Source organism: Sturnus vulgaris, chromosome 2 (assembly GCF_052056855.1).
Source record: "Sturnus vulgaris isolate bStuVul1 chromosome 2, bStuVul1.hap1, whole genome shotgun sequence".
In the NCBI taxonomy this organism is placed as follows: domain Eukaryota; kingdom Metazoa; phylum Chordata; class Aves; order Passeriformes; family Sturnidae; genus Sturnus; species Sturnus vulgaris.
Window position 1 is genome coordinate 47177510 of NC_142244.1, and position 19376 is coordinate 47196885.

Genomic DNA, 19376 nt, shown 5'->3' on the forward strand with positions numbered 1-19376 from the left:
CTGCTGTGTATGTTTATGTATAAATGTAAATCTTTCTTACCTTTCATCTGTGAAAACTGAAACTTTACCAAATATCCTTGTCTATTGAAAACCCACATGCTGGGGGTTTTCAGAGAAGCAGCTTTCCATCTAGTGTTATATACATTCCTCTAGACTCGTGCTAAATTAAATTTTAAAATTAATCCTGGGCTCTAATAAACAATTGCACTATTATTTTTACATGAACCATGAAGGCAATCACAATATATTGTAGTTAATGTGTTCTATACACAGTGAAATGCAGGAATACTTTTGGGGACTGGAAGATATTTGAAAGATTAATCATCCCTTTTTTTAGGGCAGACCTAGCAGCATGGAGCAAGTATATTTGGGTTAGGAAAGGATTTCTGACCTGTTTTTTCACCTCTGTCTAAGATGCCACCCTTTCAAATCATGTTTCGCATAAGTAATTTTGACAAATTGCCTGCAGAGCAATCAAGTCAGCCAATTCTGCAGTAGGACATACTGAAGCATCAAATTGGAAATGATTATGCCTCTCTAAGGTTCATCTTTCCACACCACCATTTCTAAATAGATGGTGAGATTTCACCCCACAACAGTGTGCCCAAACAATAACAAATCTTCTGCTAACACAGAATCAACCCTACTTAGTGTCACTCTGCCTTAAGTTCAATAGCCTGCAGTGCTCAAACAAACTCAGACCAACTACAGATAGGACAAAAATCAAGTATCCTGACATCTGACAAGAAAAAAAAAAAAAAGAACTAGGGTCAGGGCCTTTTTCACATCCTGCTTCTCAAATGCTAAGCGGTGAGCCATGATTTCAGTTTGTTTCTCATGGTGTTTCTAAAGAGATGTCCTTTAACACAGTTGACCTACAGTACAGTTAACTTTAAATTTTGAGAAGTACTAGTGACATGCTTAGTAATTGCTATTATATATTATTTGGAAGTAGTCAAAATCAGGGAGATTGACTATAAAATTGCTCAATATTGATCCAAAGCTGTAGAGTTTACAGTATGCAACCTTGTGTTTTTGAAGTCTATGCTACAAGACCCAAAGAGTCCTCCCTCATCCCACTGTCTTCTGGGGAAGAAGCAAATCATAAATGCTTTTTCCACCTGAAAAAAAATTTCAGGAGCTGAGAAAAATTCTCCACCCCTAATCAGGATAAGCAGTGTTTGCATCAATTGGAAAAAAAACAAACCGAAAAAAACAAAAAACCCAACCCCCCACCCCCCCGACTTTAAAAAGAGATTTCAGTTCAGTTTTGATAATTTGGGGTTTTCTCATGATACAGTTTCAGTAGAAAAGTCACTTTCAAATGAGAAAAATGGAACTGTCTACATGTAAATCTTGAAATCTCTCATTTCATATCTCCCCAAACCAACGGTTGTTCAGATCACATGCCTCTGACTGTGGCACTATCTTCTCTTGTTCTAAGTCAGGTGTGCTATGAAGGGAACAGAGATCCTCTTTTCATTCCCCATAAAACATCCAGAAAAAGTCCTCGATGTACTACTATTAACTAGTGTAGCTGTAATGCAAACAATAAATAGTAACTGAATGACTGGGAGAAATAGGTTATCCTTTATGTCAGCAAGTCATGAACAGTGTGAAGTCTTATAAAGACAAAACCCCTGGGGGCATCAGGCACAGCATGGCCAGCTGGGCAAGGGAGGGGATTGTCCTGCTCTGCTCTGAGCTGGGGCAGCCTCACCTCCAGTGCTGGGGGCAGTGCTGGGTGCCACAGTATAAGAAGACTTTAAATTATTAAAGAGTGTCCAAAGGAGGGCAACATGGATGGTGAAGGGCCTTTGAGGGCAAACCATATGAGGAGTGGCTGAGGTCACTTGCTCTGCTCATCCTGGAGAAGACGACACTGAGGACAGACCCCACTGCAGTCTGCAGCTTCCTTGTGAGGGGAAGAGGAGGGGCAGGCATTGATCTCTGTGGTGACAGTGACAGGACCTGAGGGAATGGCCTGAGCTGTGTCAGGGGAGGTTGGATATCAGGGAAAGGTTCTTCACCCAGAGGGTGTTTGGGCAGTGGAACAGCTCCCCAGGGCAGTGGTCACAGCACCAGCCTGGCAGAGTTCAGAAAACATTTGCACAATGCTCTCAGGCACATGGTGTGACTCTTGAGGATGGTGCTGTGCAGGGCCAGGAGTTGGACTCTGATCCTTTTGGGTCCCTTCCAATTTAGAATATTCTTTGATTCTGTGAATGCACTGATTCTGTTTTGCCAATAACTTAATTTTAAAATTGTATCAAGTAACAGTAACAACAGTAAGAGAACACTGCAGGAGAGATTTGTTAATGAATAGCAATATGAATTCAAAGCACCATAGTCCAGTGGAAAATCTTAAATATTATTAGATAATACCACTAAGCAGAAGATATTCTATCAGCATGTTGATTCATCTTCAATTTCAGAATCACAAACCCAAAGAATTATCATGTTTTTTACATAAGAGCCTTCAGTCCATCTGTTAGGTGCTATAGCTGGGACCCATCCAGGGTCTGCATCAAAACTACTGATCAAAAAAACTTATTCCAGTAGATTCTGCCCTAGGGATCTGGAGGTGCAAGGACAGTTTGTACTTGAAAAATTAATTCATCTCTATCTTCACAAAGACAAGTACGTCCTATCTTTCCTCTCAGATGACTTTGAACCTAGAATATCAAAGTAGCAAGAGCTAAATATGATACTTCTAGATGAAAAAATACTGGCAACAGCACATGAAATAAATTTTCTATCTTCAGTCTTAATTTCTATCCTTGCAACCTTCATGATTTCTCTAAACCAATGATAATCATGTGAAATTCAGAATCCCAGGTTATGTATGCCTTATGGTCTTTATTAGTACCATAATGTTATTAAACTTAGGGTGTGATCAAAGTAGCATGGATTTATCCCAAATGCTCTTTGCAGATATTCATGCATTCTCCCACAGTCCTAACATCAGTCTGGTCATTTGTATTTTATTTTCCTTTGTATTTCATTTGACCTCAGACAATTCATTCTACTTGAAGTTTGTTCTGTAATTCTCACAAAACTGTTCTGAGTTTCATAGAGATTGATTGACAGATGAACAAGTAGAAGATTCAGAAGCAATTATCCTCCATCATTGAATGTACTATAGTAAAAAAGGATTTTTTTAAGGAACTATTATTCAAGCTGTTTATAAAAATAGAACTGAAAAGAGTAATATTTCTGAACACTGAACTACAATGGACCATATTTTTAGATCAACTTGCTTTTCAGATACATGTAAAAAATCCTCTCAGTATTCCTCCCTCACAGGTTAATTTGAAAATTTACTCCACAACTTCAAGAATGAAGATGATACCTTCTTAAACCAGCAATAAAGACAATTAAAGAGCACTTCTGGCATCTTGCTTTTGCATGCATCTTTTTTAGAGCACTGTAGACATAAAACACTGAGAAAGAGCCAGCACTCCTTTGCTGATGTGGTGCCTGCTGATTTCAATACTCTCCTACCAGGCCTTGTGGCTCACTGGTATGCAGCGCTCAGCTTCTCAGCAAGTACAGCCTGAAGTGAGCAATGCAGAGCTGCATGTACTGCATTTGCTTCAGTGGTGATGTAATTGGAGAGGACTTTTCCTCTGATCAAGTTCCTCACCCTCTCCTAAAAGATAAGCTGAGGTTTACACAGACGATGTTTAACGCCATGCAGTCTCTCATCCACCATGGGCTTAGTTTCAAGTTCCTTATTATGAGAACTGCTGAGAACCAGCTGAAAGGATCAAAAGAGGAACAAAAAGGATGAGTTGAAAATAAACAATGTTTAAAGAAATAGTAACTGGTTTAGCCTTTAGAAGATGAGAAGCAACATGAAAAATAAGGGTAAAGGGCACAACAAAGAAGAAAGTAATAAATTGCACTCCATCCTTGTCCTACAGATGAGGCAGAGTGGAGTGGTTTTCAATATAGATTAGACATTAGGAGTGTTCTTTCCATCTCAGGCAGGTCTAAAGGCCCATCTGTAGACAAAGAACAATCCATTTCTCCACTTCTTACTTAGAAACCTATGGAATTTGTATATATATACCTGTAGACACATACAATTAGAGAATGAATCCCATGATGATTATTTGAAAGCATGTCCCAGGGAAACTATGAAAACAGTACAGACCAGTTAGTACTATAGAATTTTGCCTACAGAGTGTATGGTGTCTCCATCATAGCATTTCTATCCCAAATATAATTAATTAATAAATATCGAGACAATTCAATACTTGCTTGCTTTCAGGTCTTTATTCAAAACATGAGGGCAGAAAATTGTATAAATGGAGGGAATAAAGAAAGTAGAGAGTCTCATCTCCAAGGAGATGAGGTATAAAGAACAGCAATCATTAGGAGAGAAGATATTACAGCTTTCTCATTAATGATCCGCAAAACCACTAAGAAAATGATACCATGTTGTTAGCAGCTTTTGGCAAATTGCACAGTTCCTGAAAAAAACTTATTTTCACTGCAACCAAAAAACATTTTGTTCATTTGTGGTAACTGTTGTTCATTTCTGACCCATTATGAAACAGAACTCTATAGGAAATAACACGAACCCCTCTCAAGTAAGAAAAAAAAGCACAAGCATTGGTGTCTGGGGGGGTTTTTTGCATCAGTAAGATCAGGTTTCACCAGAATGAAGGAAACAAAATGGTATCACTTCAGCTTAAAAAAACACCAACTTCTTACACTACTGAGGTATAAACTTTTAATAAAAATACTATCTGGTGAAACAGTAGAATGTGACTAAGAGTCATATTGGTTACAGAAAAACAGACAAGAGCTTGTTCCTCTGTAATTGTCTTCCAATTTTTGCCAGCTGTGAAGAAAACAAAACATTTGAGTATCTGAAAATTATCTCCTAAGTGCTCTTTCGTTTGAATTTTTAGCATTTAAAATATTTTCAGATAAACTAAAGAAAATTTCAGTGAAAATTTCTTCCTAAAAAAGGAGTCAAAACCCCAACTAAAGATGGAAGCACAAATTATTTTATTTAACAAAAAATCTGTAAAATGTATGAATGCAAAACTGCTCAATGATTTAAGGTTTTTGTTTCAAAATTTGAAATGTTGTGGCAACTACTTTTGCTTAAATTTCCATTGCTTCAAAATTCAAATAAACAATACTAATTACATGGTATGAGGTCATTTTACACTCCCATATCCTTCTCTCCTTATTCACTAAACCATGACAGTCACAATAGATGAATGTATGGGATAAATAAAGACCTCCCTAAATTGTTTTTTTACTGCTGGGTTGCTCCACTCTACAAGTGCTCTCCACAGCCCAGAGGGGATCACAGGTATGAAGAATGCCTCACCACCAGCCTTCTTCCTCTGCCTGTACAGTCTCCCAGTTCCTCAATAAGCTGCTGCTTGACTTTTACCCTTCCTGGTATCCAGAAGCCAACATGCACACATCCTCTTAATTTAAAGGCTGTTTAATATTCCTGCCAGACTTTTTTCAAGCATCAGATTCATACTTTCCTGTGTTCTGCAGTGAAGATTCCCATGCTAGTTTTCAATCATACCTCTGGATATGCTGACAATGGATACTTCTCCCTCTTGCTGATGCTCTGAAAATTTTGATAACAGTGAGCATGACTCCTGCCCTGACCCACTTCAGGGATGCCCTGTGATGTCTTACAGCTGCAGAAAGTAGTTTTGTATCCAGTTAATTCACTCTCTAGGAAGGGAATTTCTTCACTCCTTCCCCCACCCCCAGCATTATTGAGCATTTCTGTGGCCTTAAAGTGCCTTAAGAGTTTGCTTGGCATTATCAGGATGCAGGAGAAGGTGATAATGGAGTCAGACATCTGTTCATGCTTGACTGTGTCCAAGGATGTGAGAAACAATCTTTTTTCTCTTTTTTTTTTTTAGTTTACATGAAAAAAAATACATATTAAAGGCAGATTTCTGCCTCCTGCTTATTCTTTTGATCACTTCCCAAGCTGTGTCTCCTGAAGTGCTGTAAGGTTGCAGAAGCACAGACACACACAAGTCAAAGGGTGTCAGAGACTTCTCAGTCAGCAGTCAAATTAACAACAAAGACTGCTCACACTGGGGCACATGTCTCAGTCCAGCCAAGGATCTCTCTCTGAGAGTGGCCAGCTGAAGATGCCTTTTGCCAAACACAAAAATTAAACAAATGCGTAAAGGCTCAAGCAAGGAGGGAAGTTAGAACTGCCTTAGGGACAAACGGAAATACAGATCTCTACACTTTAGATTTTAACACCTCTAAATGGATATTTATTCCATGGGCATATCCATTTTCTTTCTGAAAACTTGGATAGTTGCAGAGAATTTCTCATTTTGTGTCTCTTAAAATTACATCTGAAAATTTTACCTGATACTCCCCAGCTCCAATAAAAAGACAGAGGAGCCATGTTGTGGAAGTCCTGCGCTCCCCTTGGCATGCCTTTTGTAGATGCCGTGTGCATGGAGTTCTGGGCTTTGTAGTTTTCTGAACCCTAATCCTAGGTGTGACATTAATTCTAGGCCGAGCAGTAAACCAAACTTTGGGCTTTTGGAAGCTGGTGTCAAGCAGAAAGGTGTTGAGGGAGCAATGTCATGGCAGTCCTGTATTCCCCTTGGCATGGCTTTTGTAGCTGCAGAGTCCCTGGAGCTCTGGCTTTGTGGTTTTCTGAACCCTAACCCTAGGCAGAGCAGTAAAAGTAGACTTGGGCTGAGGCTGGTGCCCAGGGGAAATGTGTGGAGGAAACCATTTGGTGGCAGTCTTGCATTCCCCTTAGGATGACTTTTGTAGCTGCACAGTCCCTGGAGCTCTGGGCTTTGTGGTTTACTGAACCTTAATCCTAGGCAAAACCTAACTCTAGGCAAAGCAGCAAAAGCAGCCTTGGGTGGAGGCTGGTGCTAAGCAGAAAGGTGTAGAGGGAGCCATGTTGTGGCAGCCCTGTGTTGTTACAGACACTCAGTCCATGGGGTTTGTGCCATCTATTATTTACACATCCCTCTCATGCCCTCTCTTGGCTGTGTCCTTTTTGGGCTGTTCTTTTAGCCACAGCGCATGGAAAAGATGTCCCATATCTCTGATTATCCATATTACTTTTTTCTATTTCTACTGTATCTCTTCTGAGGTATGAAGGGAAGAACTGCTTGTGGCATTAAAAACCTGGATCACCATAAATAAGGCATAATGACACTGTGTTTCCTATTCTTTTCTTAATATGTGTTTCTTTCAGCCACATTGACATTTCAGTTCCTATATCCTTGGCCTTCCATGAAGTCAATGGTTCTTCATTTTAAAATCTAGTTTTTATGACCTTGAGAAATCCAATATTATAGACAAATTTTGTCACTTTTTCCTCACCTTTTCTTCCCCATCATCTATGAATATGTGGATCAGCACAGGTACATGGGCAATGCATGTTCTGTGTAGAAAAGCACACTATTAATCCGTAACAAAAATCATTACAGAAAGAAAATCCTCATTCTCTGACAGGATAAGATGACTATACAGTTTTGCAAAATTGTCCTTAAGGTGAAAAAGAGTAGGTTTAAACTTCTGATGGGCATTTTCTTTAAAAGCTCAGCAAATAAAGTATTTAGCATTGGCAATTATTGCAACAGCTTCTTTTATGCCCAAACCACATATGCTCTGACAGACATGATGATTTAAGGATATAACACAAAAGTTTGTAGAAAAAAGTAATACCTCTTAGAAAACATGATCAGAAAAAAAACCAGAAAGCCTATCAGGAATGTTGTCTGTTGAACTGATCTGCTAAGTAAACAAATGCCAGTTATTCTTGGTACAAGCTATTTATTTTAACCTGAAATGTAGAAATGAATGCAGTTTTTTAAATATACAAGACTTTTCAAACCCAAGTCATGCCTAAAAAATAACTAACATAGTACAGTTTACATTAAAAACATTTATGGGTTGCTGTCAGTGCAGATCAGAGAATCTGGGGTTACATGCATTAGATTGGTCTGGAATACAGTAACACTTTATGAATTAGGTAATTTTTTTCTAGTATATGACTTGAGAATCTCAGATTTATGTTAACATTTTGTACAGTTTATTTAGAATATGTCTGAATAGATAGACAGTCATCTAAATTTGTATTGCATGTTTATCTCACATGTAATTATAATCGTTATCTCAGCAGTAAAATGCAATGTAACTCCTCAGTTTGTGTCTGTTGTGGGCTACCAAAAAAACAAGAAAAGCTTGGCCTTTAACTACACAGAAAGAAAAAAGGGACACAACATTATTCTGTCCTTCAGAGAACAGACAAAGGACCAGGGATCTGACTTGAAAACAGAATGTACAGTGGGACTGAATAAAGAAATCATGATTAATGAGAAGCCTCAGATTATATGTAATCACAGAAAAATAGGTCTGTAACAGACCTTGATAAGTCACTTAGTCCACCCTCCAATTCCAATGCCAGATCAATAGTACTTAATATTTATCCAGTACATACCTAAAGACATCCGGTAACAGAGACACCATTACACCCTGTGATGTAAAGCTGCGCCTCACTAATGTTACCATTAGAAAAGCTTTTCCTCCTTGATGCAATTTAAATCCATTACATCTTACCTACCAAGAATAGATGACTCTCCTTCTCTTTGCAATGGCCCTTTAATATGAAGAGCCTTAGTGTGTCTGTCTTCTGCCTTCTTTCCTCTTCTTTCTTTTTCTGCCTGAACAACTCCAGCTTCCTCAGTCTTCCCAGTCCTCTGTCCATCCTTGTTGCCAACTGCACTGGGTCCTGTTGGTTCACACAGTTCTTGAGCTGGGGTACACAAAATCAGCCCTTCCACTGATGTCCTACCAATATTGCATAGAGCCCACAGATTTCTCCCCCTATCTCTATCTTCCTGGAATGTTTACTGTTTTTGCCAGGAAAACACATCACTGACACTTCCTCAGGTTGTGACTTATCGTAGACTCCAGATTCCTTTCTGGAAGATTACTTTTTTACCCCTTGTTCATTTCCTGAATTTGTGCAATTTTTTATACCTGTCTAGGCTCATTGCTTTTTTCTCCCCAACCTGTGTCTTATGTTTTCTAGACCAGTTTTCTACATGTCAAGATCCTAATCCTCTCTTTCAGCATGCCTGCAATTCCTCACAGAACTGGATTTAGATTCCTACAGGATCCTACCCAGTAAGCCCATTTTGACAGCAGCTATTGATACCTACTCGATAGGCACAGTTATCTACCTAGTTAAGCTCCATAGCAGCTGCACACAGACTACGTTGCCCTAGTTTTCATCAGAATATCAAAGTGCAATACCAAACAGCGAAACACTACATTTTTGCATGACTCAGTTGCTGTGGTAACATAAATTAACAAAATTTACATTGTTGTAGCAGCTTTGTCATATAAGTACGTAGGCTTTTCCACGCAAATAATGGCAGAAGCAGCGTAAGATTCTCAGATTAAATAATATCTGGACAAAATATGATGGCTAAAAAAGGTGAAATAATGCCAGGTGAAGGCTAAACAAAGAACTGACAAACCATCTGGATATTTCAAGGATGTCAGTTTAGAATCAGGGACCATAATTGCAGTTAAGTGGAAGGAAATGTTAAGTGTTTACTTGCCAAAGGTACTCAAACAACCAATGCAGAAAGCCAACAAGAAATATACTTAATGTACAGGATCTTAATGTAAAGCAGCAGTTATTTAAGAAAATAAAGCAACAGGCACTGGTACTGATGACATTATGTTGAAATCAATTATCTGCTCTGACATATCTGATAGTCTCAAGCACAAGGTGGATCCAGAGAGTTTGGGGGTTACATTAGAAGCAGGTTGTTGTGGACAGCAGCACACGGTAGGTTTTCCAGGCTGAGAAGGGGAGGAGTAGGTTCAGTTACAGGGGCTGGCCAGTGCATTGGACAACTGAACGAATAAAAGAGCTATTCCCTGTCTGAAGCAGTAAATATTCAAGTAATGGGAAATAGGTGAAATGCACAACATAATCGAGAAGGTAAAGAAATTCTGAAAAGATGAATGTGCATTTCTTATACTAAAAAGAGAGATATCTGATGTAGAGCTGTTAATGAAAATTTGACTTGACAGAGATTGATAAGGAAGACAGAAGGGAAAGCAGAGTTAACACATACAGGAGGTCAGCTTTACAGAAAGAAGTATTTTTATAAACTTTTGCTATTCTATTTTCTATTGTAGTTATGCCAGTGCAGATATTGGAAACAAAGGAGGTTCTGGTTCCCAAAGAGGGCAGCTGGTCCCATTTTCCCTTTTCTTGCTTTTAAGTACTGACTAATCCCGTGAGTACATTCTCATTTATTAACAACTTTTTCTCTCATTAGCTGACCAGGAAAGTGTTGTGAAACATGTGAAAGTTCCAAAGAAGCCATGGAAATCCTGAGTTTCAGCAAAACCTGAAGAACAGTGATGTAGGAATGACTGGGGACATACAATGGGTAAGGAAGAAAGAGATGTGTGAAGTTCTGAAGACATATAAATCCTCAGCCTGTGTCCTACCCCAAGAAAATCTTTTAACACTTACAATCCCTCCTTCAAAAGTACTATTACCATATTGCGGGTGTGTGGTCACAGAACAGAAAAATCCTGGTTTCTGACTACAAGTCAGAATCTCGTTCCTATTTTGAGAAGCAAGTTCTTTCCTAAGGCAATGAGGAAATGAGGTTTTACCAACAAGCAGTGCAGTGACATCAAGCAGCTCGCTTCATTCTGAGCAGCCCTCCCATCTGAGCAGACGTAACTCATGCTTATGAGTGGCATGTTTTAACCACTCACCATGAACTGAAGGTTTACAGAATCACAAGATCTTCTAAAGAGGAGATGAGGTAAGAAAGACCCTTTTGACAAACTCAGGAGGAGCTATAGTATACTCAGAAAAATAAGTTAATGTGAAATTCTCATTATTTTAAGTAGTTTCAAAATCAATTCCATATTGCTCTGTTCTCTTATTCTGATAACTGAGAATCATTTTCTCCAGCACTGCAGTGCTTTTAACTGACTCATATGCCCCTCAATCACGGGCAAAGGCTTCCATAATAAGCAGCAAAGTAGCACTGCAAGTGTCTCATTCTTTCATCTTGCTTTCACCAATTTCCCCTATTAAATTAATATTCATAGTCACATTTGGACATCACTCTGGCTCGGAAACAGCATCAGCGTATGGGACTGAGGGAACAAGCATTTTAATTTTTTAAGTAGAGGCCTCAAATTCCTTCTGTACAGCTAAGGAAACTAACCAGAGGAGAGGGGTGGCCTGAAGTCTCCAAACTCGTGCCTAGGATGAGGATGAGATCCACTGAAAAATTCAACAGAGTTCGTAAAGAAAGAGTCAAATGAACAAAATTATGCCATCATTCTACAGGCAATGTCAGCTCTAAGAGGGAGGGTTTGTGGAAACTTATATAGGAAAGCAACTATAACCCTGTGTCTCCACAGGCTTTGTACAGGCAAATCTATCACATTATTGAAAAAATAATCCCTGCAAAGTTGCTCTTTGGGCTCATAAATCTGTGCAGAGTTTGTGTAAGTTGGATGCAAAATTTTAAAAATTTAGCCCATTTTCTGCTGGGTACCAGAAGAGGTTTTTATAAATTCCAACAGTAGAATAGGAGCAGGAAACAGTTATATATATATGCATACATATATATATATATATATATACACACACACACATTTGCAGCCTGTGAGTAGCAATGGCTGTATGTCTTATCTTGTATACGATATGCTCCATCAGCTACAAGCCGTAATCACAACACCAGACTTTCATTCATATCTTCTAAGCAGCTCCTGGCGCTCAGCCGCCTCGGCAGAAGCACAGAAGGCTGGGTGGGATGGTGAGAGGTAGATTACTTCAACTGCATTAAAGTAACTGCGGGGTGGGAGGAAACATCTCGTAATTAGAACACGGGACGGAAATTAAGGTCTCTACCAACTCTGTCACAAAGGGAGTTCGTGATCCTTGGCGAAAAGCTTTCCGACCGCCCTCTCTCCACCTGCACAGCCGGGGCGGTGGGGCACAGGGACACTTGCACAGCGAGCGCCCGTGAGCACCCGGAGGTTTTCTCCGATGGCGGCAGGACCTTTACCGGGCCGGAGGACCAGCTGCCCAGGCCGCGCCGCCCAGGCCCTCCCCGCTGGCCCCAGCCGGTAACACAGCGGCGTTTCGGGAGGGGGGCACCGCGGAAACCTTCGGGAATTCACGGCGGGAACCCACGGCGCGGGGGGCGAGCCGTGACCCTCGGCTGCCCACCATCCACGGCCGCTGCCGAGGCCGGGCGGGGCGGTTCCCCAGCCAGCTTTGGTGGAGCCTCCGGTCGTCCGCCCCGGCCGTGCCCGGCGGCGAGGGGCGGCCCGGCGGGGCCCCGCGGAGCGCCGCCCGCTGCACCGCGGGGGTGCGGGCGGAGGCGCCACGACGGGCGAGGTGAAGGCGACCTTGCGGCCGCTCCTCCCGCCCGCAGCGGCGGCTGCCGGCGGGCTGCAGGTGGGTGGCTGCGAGGCCACGGGGGCTCAGCGGCCCCCGGCGGGCCCCGGCGATGGCGGCGGGGGAGCGCCGGGCCGCGGCCGCCGCGCTCCGCGCTCCTGCCCCGGCGCCGCCCATTGCCGGGGCCGGGCCGGCGTCGCGGCCCCGTGTTGACACACGCGCCGGCCCTGCCCCCGGCGCCTCCCCGAGGTCGCCCGGTGGAGGTCGCCCGGGCGGCGGAGGCCGCGGCGCGGTGGCGCTTCCCTGTGAGGGAGGAGACGGCCCCGGCCCTCTGCCCTGAGGGGCCGGCGGGGTCGCCCCGCGGCTCGGCAGGCCCCGTCCCTCCGGAAAGTTTTCCCCGACCTGTTCGCTGCCGACCCCGGCGGGAGCGGCGGGCCGAGGCGGCGGGGCGGTCGTGCCCCCTTGGCCAGCGCCGGGCTGGCCCGCCCGCCGCGCCGCGCCCCGCCCGCAGCCGTGCCGGAGCTGCGGCTGGCCCGGGGGACACGCGCACCGGGAGCCTGGCAAGGAATTTAAAACTTGTTTCAGGTACTCTGCCTACCCTGCCGTTCCCCTGCTTCTGACTTTTGGGGTTGTTTTTGTGGATGTTTTGTTCTTAATGATTCTGTGAGGAAAGTGTAGATTTATTCCCTCCGCTTTGTGTGAGAGGACAGGCTGCATAATTTGGCTTGCTCTATTTGGCTAACCGTAGTAAGTGTTGGTTTCACCATTCTCAGATCTGGCTGTGACTTCTAGGTCGTAATTTCTCGTTAAAAAATAATTTCCAATCACCTGTGTGTTTTGGACGTAATTCTGCAAGCATGTCTGGGTAGCGCCGGGCATGTAGGGTTGTATTTGTGGAGCGGTGACGCTATTTTATAATGCCCCGGGGGAGGAAACTCCGCCGGGCTGTGCTTGGGCAGCACCTTCTGCTGCCGGTCCTGGCCCTGTACCACACTCCCGTGCCTGGCTCTGGGTTGGTACCTCTGACAGGGCCAAATAGCCCTTGAGCCATGGTGTTGCCGAAAGTTGAGTGAAGTAAATCCATCCCACTGAACGGCAGACCACATTTCTTGAACAACAGATGGATTGAAATGTCGTGTTTACTCTGTCTTGTCCTCTTGATCTGTGTTTGTAAAGCGGAGACATAACTCATAATTGCGGCTCTTAGGGTTACGCAATTAACAACATACTTAAGATAGCAGTAGCACAGTCTTTTGATCTGGAAGGAAAATAAACCATTCAAGTATGTCTGGGTTTTCAAACTGGCAGGGTACTTCCTCTTCCACTGTCTCCTTACTATGTAGCATTTGCCTGTGTAGCAAGTCAGTGAGCTGACAATAAGACTTTTTCAAGGATTGTATTAGATATATCTTAGTGAACTGCATTTTCTAACTGGCAGTGCTCCAGGGTGATACTACACTTCAACAGAGTGTAATCTGTCATGAATGACTCTGAACTCGAGCATGTTGGCATTTTAAAGAGAATTTGTTATGTCAGTGTAAAACACATTTGCAACTATTTTAGGGAATTAGAGGGGAATTTTTCAGTTTTCTCTCTCGCTGCTCACCCTTCTTTCTTTATTAATTAGACCATTTACTCTTGAAAATTCGAAAACTTACTTTTTGTTTTTTCCTGATGGATGTAGTTGAGCCAGTCCAAAGTATTTCATCTCTCCACAGATCTTACTATGGTTATTACATCTTTATTACTACACCAGACTTCTGGGCAGCAGTCACCCAGTGGAGCTGCAATTACCATTACCATTTGCAATCCTTTTAAAAAGGCAGTTATTATTTATGAGATTCTGATAGACAGAACTCCACTAACAGTATTTTTACACATCTGCAAATCAAAACACGCATTAAGAAATATTGTCTTAAAATGTGAATGCAGGGAAGTAGAGCTTGTTGAAGGTATGCAATTTAAAAACAAACCCCATACTCTCAACCTGACAGAGCATGAAGGGATTATCCAGACTTGACTCATCTGTGCAGATTGTGCATTTCATGCTGACTGCTATGCTGAACAACACTCTGCTGCAGTGATTTCACTGCCTCCTTCTCTGGGCTGTACCAGCCTTTAAAAACATTTTTGGTGTTCCAGAGCTGTTGATATTTTTGAAGAAAATTAGACTTGCAGTTGGTGAGACTTGAAAAGATTGGAGATGCAGTTGGATATTTAATGAAATCTATTGACTATATGTTTACTATTCAGTTTTATATAGGTAAATCAAAAACCTTACAAAATTTTATTTTGTGAGGTCTTATACGTGCTACGTGCAGTTGAAAGTACTCTTTAAGCAAGCTGGAGAAAAAGCAGTTCAAAGTTAATGTGAAGTAAAATGAGGAACTTGTTTGGCTCAGGTCAGTTTTTGTACTCAGAAATGGCTGCAGCTAAGCAACTCCATTTGGTAGAAAAGAGACGTGTAATTTAGTTTGACTTCTTTCGTTACAGGAGTCATAAAATCTTGTTTGGTATTTTCTGCATCATCTCCCTAACTTCTATCTTGAACCATTTATTAAAAAAATTTCTGCCCTTGAGAACTAGAATTCTTCTTTCTTTTTTCCCCTGGTTGTCCTTTATTTTTTAATTAAAATTAATCATAATCTGGATTTTGCTAGCGTCAGCTTCCCATGAGCAATCTCTTCATAATCTGTATTTTAGATAATTCTTAAAAACTGAAAAGCTTCAGAGGGAGTAACCGTAGTAAAAAAGGGGAGAGAGATTTATAGTAACTAGGAGGAAGGGTAGAAAATGTGTGATGTAAAACTTCTGCTTTTCCTCTTCTGTAAATATTATTCTGCTGCTTTTGCTGTTCTCGGATCAACGTCCCACATGTAGCTAGGTAGTCATAGATAAGAGTTTTTCTAAGTTATTCAAGAGATATTTCATCATTCAGTCATTTCCATAGTGTTTGTTGCCATGGGAGCTAGCCAGAGGCCTTATTAATGATTGAGGTGATTACACTTCGTTTTTTGACTTGGGGGTACTGAAAATTGTGTCTGAGCTACTGTAAGAAGCAGATGTTGTACAAAGACTATAGTGAGTTGTTTCTGTGAAGAGACTGAAGCCTTTCTGTCCTCGGACTGAAGTTGTAGAGAGATGCTTTATATCCCTTATCATGTATAGTTATGTGTAAAATGCCTCATGTCTCCAAGCTTGCTAAATATTTACAATAAATGTACTACTTCTACCATATGTTTTAGTCAAGGCACCCATTAATTGAACAGGCCCATATTTTTATGCTTGAAAGAATTGGCACTTCATTTTAATTGCTAAATTATACGTTAAAAGTAGGCTATAAAAAAAGCAGAGGTGAGATGGTGTAATAAGAATCAGAGTCATTTTTCTTACTTCCTGACCTCAAACTGTAGTTATTTTCAGTTAGAAAATAGATAGAAAATCAATTGTAATCTGCTCATAATTGCCTTCCTGGTAGAGTTATGAGGCATTTCACTCCCTCTTCCATCTCCCCCATTCCTTTTTCTTCATCCTTTTTGGTTTTTTAATGTTGGTTTTTTTTCTCACTGTATTTTTTCCTCTGTATGTCTTGTGGAATAGGCAGATCTCCAGAGCTAGAGGAGATTTTTCATTGAAAAGCTCTTGATCTTTAAATGGTTTTGTGTAACAGCTTGAGGCTCTGTCAAAGAGCATGTTCCTTACCAAGTTGTTTAGTGGTGAGTCGAAATTGACGGAGGTTTTCATAACCTTGGGGCTTTCTGCTTAGATGAACCAGGCATTTCTCTTTTACCTATCAGGATTGATTACTTCAGGTTAGATCACGTCTTATGTAAAAAGCTCAGCTTGCACTACCAAAAATCTAAATTACATTTTACTTACCACGAAGTGTTGGGCTTGACATTTGACACGGACTCTCACATTCTACTAGGATGTTGTACTAGCCATTAAAGAATTATTTTAGTGCTTTGGTAAACTCAAGCTCCATTCATTCTTGAGTCATAGCTGCAGAAGGAGAATGCTTTGAAAACACACCTCAATTTTAAGACTTGCAGCTCTGCTCTCCCAACTCAAAAGGTCCAGACAAGACGTTTTCAAAGCTTCCCCTGGAGAGTAACGTAGCTCACTCTCTGCAGCTGTGAGATTCATCATTCTTCCAGGCTTATGCCACAGTGTACATAAGAGACTACCTCTCCTGATGGCTTGACCATATTAAGATTATATTTGCTTGATTTATGATACCACTGTAACATTTTAAAATTTGATATATGTCATCCTCCTCCCTGGGAGGGTGGGTGTCTGTTTATATATTTATATGTACATGTGTGTCTGTACAGGTAGATGGATACAGAATAGAATGCTAGACCATCCCAGGTTCTGCTGTCCTTTACAGGTAGAAACCTTCTATGTGCTCATAAATGTAGCTTTCAATACTTCTGTTATAGACCAAAGTGATTTGGTTCTAAATTCTTTCAGGGTAAAGATATGCTTTGCATAAAATTTCTGCAGTATTATACTAAGTATTTAAAATGCATTATTTCTTAAAATTACAGTTTTCTTCGGGGTGGATAATGAGGAAACTAAAGCTTTATTCAGGAGAAGGGATTTTACTTTATGAGAAGTTGGTATTTTGAGAAAAGAGTGGGTAGAGAGGAGGGAGGGGCAAGACATTCAGTGGATGGGAGTGCAGAAAAGTTTAATGGATGTTATTAATCCTCCCGATGGAAGAAATAGAGTAATTTCTTTTGGTATGAAAGGAATGTCTTGGGAGGTGGTTGAAAGTTGCAGAGGAGTGCCAGAGATTGGAGAATCAGTGAAGCTGGAGGTGTTCAGTAAATGTGACACAGGTTATTGCAAATACCTGAAAAGCATTTTGCTTGCTGTGAGTAGGTAAAGCTCAGAGTCTGGGTAAGAGTAAAATCCTTGAGCCCTTTTCTGCTTGACAGAAATTCACATGATATTTCCTAAATGACCATTTGTGTGAACCATGCTCCCCTATGAGCTGTAAAAATAATGTGCTAAGTTGTGAAATCAATGAATCAGTCCCATGAAGCTTTGAAGTTTTGTGATGAACTGAAAATTTCAGTGTTGCTACGACTTAGACCTTTCATCTTAGGATTAATGAAATTTAGTGGCTTGGCAGAGATTGTCTGGAAAAGGGACAGATTGCATTTCCTTTAGCAGAAGCTACTTTCCTAGTCTACTTCTGTTCTTTAAACTGTTAACATAGAAGCTGGTATCTCATTCTTCATCTCTCTGCTCTCATAGTTACCATTACAGTTGGTGCCTTGACTCTCAACAGGTTTCTTCAATCCTTTGTCATTTGTAAAGCTTATATTTGAATTGCTGAGTTATCTGATCTTTCCAGATTCAATGCATGGCCTCATTCTTGATGAGAGACAGTTCTCTTACAAGAAATGCCATAAACACTTTCATGGAGATCTCAACTTTATCTTAGTGGAGAGCCTTAGAGCCTCATAGCTTGCAGCAACATCCCCTGAGGCTTTTCCACCTTAAAACATTCAACTAATTTGGAAACCCCAGATGATTTTTCCTTAAGCAATAATTCCAATACCTGCTGTTTGTAATGCCAGATGCACCTCTGGGAATGGTTTGTTCTGGCTAGGGAAGGACTGTGATGTACAAGTGCCTAGGACTGTGCACCTGGGTTCTCAAGTCTCTGTAGCAGCTACTTCTGGGGTTTGCACTGCCATTCTTGCTGAACTGCCAACTAGGCTTTTACCATCCTTGCCAAGATGTGAGTTGGACTCATTAGAGTTTCTGAAACTGTCACTATTGGGATTACAGTCTGTGTTTCTTGAAGTTCTTGAGCTACAGCCCATGCTGTAGCTGGTCAAAGATTAAGATCAATTTTCTGCTTCAACTTTTTTTTCCCCAGCCACTTGTTCACTTGTCTTTTCATAGCTTTTTATTGTAGCTGTTCTGTGGAAGAACATAACATCTGGTGTCATGCATACATTGATGGGATCTGGTGTCATGCATACATTGATGGGACTTTCATCTGGTTCCAGGAAAAGACTGTTTGGCTAAATGTGTTTAGGTAGTGCCCACTTCCTGGAGCTTGACCTTACTGCCAGGACTCATTGAAAATCACAACTTCCGTGTGATCTCTTTGTCATCTTCTCTGATGACGTCTTCTTCTTCTTCTTGTAAGTGAAACTTGGTAAACCACCCTTGCCTGATAATTTAGGGGAAGCTAAAGTACACATCTCACAGAGATTTAGTGTGTGTTCGCATTGTGAAATTATGCAGCCAGTTTTTTTTCAGGAGTGAGAATAATTGTTCTTTGATATGTTTTAATGGTGTTGGTAACAGTGCATGGTCTCTCCCTAAGGTTTTGTTCATTATTTGGTGATAGTCTGTTATGTGATTTGTTCATAAAACTGGCTGCTCCAAAGTTTTGTAAGGCTGTGGTAGCACTCTGTAATTCACATGGAATGCCTTGACAAATTTTGCACGCATTAGTATGTTACAAATGAGTTTGCTTTTGATTTATACATATGTTGCAAGAGAGATCTCAGATAAGCAAACTCATTAGTGTGAAATAAGCATCATCATCTTAAAGTTGATCTTTGTTGCAACTTCTGTGAGCAGTTCGAATTGTTCATCTGCAGCTTGGATGCACTCATCATTATGCCTGTGAGATCTCTGACAAGAAAATGTTTAGAGTGGCCAGACTGAAAACAGATGCCTCCAATGGGCATTGTAAAATAGGGTCTAGTTCATCTGCTGACATGGAATCCTTTTGTGGAAAGTAAAGCCTCATCCCTTGGTAAGTGTAAGATGATGTTGCAGAAATAGATAATAAGGCTAAAAAGGGCATATTAGCAAGAGGATCGCCATCGCACCAAGTGATCATTTACCTCTTTTTTGGCACTGGTGTATTTGGAGCACTGAATCCAGTTTTCGTCTCTAGAAG

The 19376-nt window shown here is 41.2% G+C and overlaps 1 protein-coding gene and 1 long non-coding RNA gene across 3 annotated transcripts in view; one reads left to right on the forward strand and one right to left on the reverse strand.

The window, feature by feature from the left end:
• Positions 1–4262: 4262 nt before the first annotated feature.
• On the reverse strand, positions 4263–11268 carry LOC148224764 (uncharacterized). The gene is made up of 2 exons (XR_015801366.1): positions 7363–11268; positions 4263–4852 (listed from the first exon to the last, which is right to left on the reverse strand). It is a non-coding gene; the product is annotated as an uncharacterized LOC148224764 (long non-coding RNA).
• Positions 11269–12052: 784 nt separating this feature from the next.
• Positions 12053–19376, forward strand: part of ZC3H12C (zinc finger CCCH-type containing 12C) — a 45024-nt gene continuing 37700 nt past the window's right edge. Inside the window, exon 1 of one of the 2 annotated variants that reach the window (XM_088159445.1) lies at positions 12053–12165. The gene's annotated coding sequence lies outside the window, so the exon portion shown is untranslated. Of the gene's footprint in view, positions 12166–12880; positions 13025–19376 lie in introns of those variants that run through there. The other variant, XM_014877628.2, reaches the window with a different exon arrangement.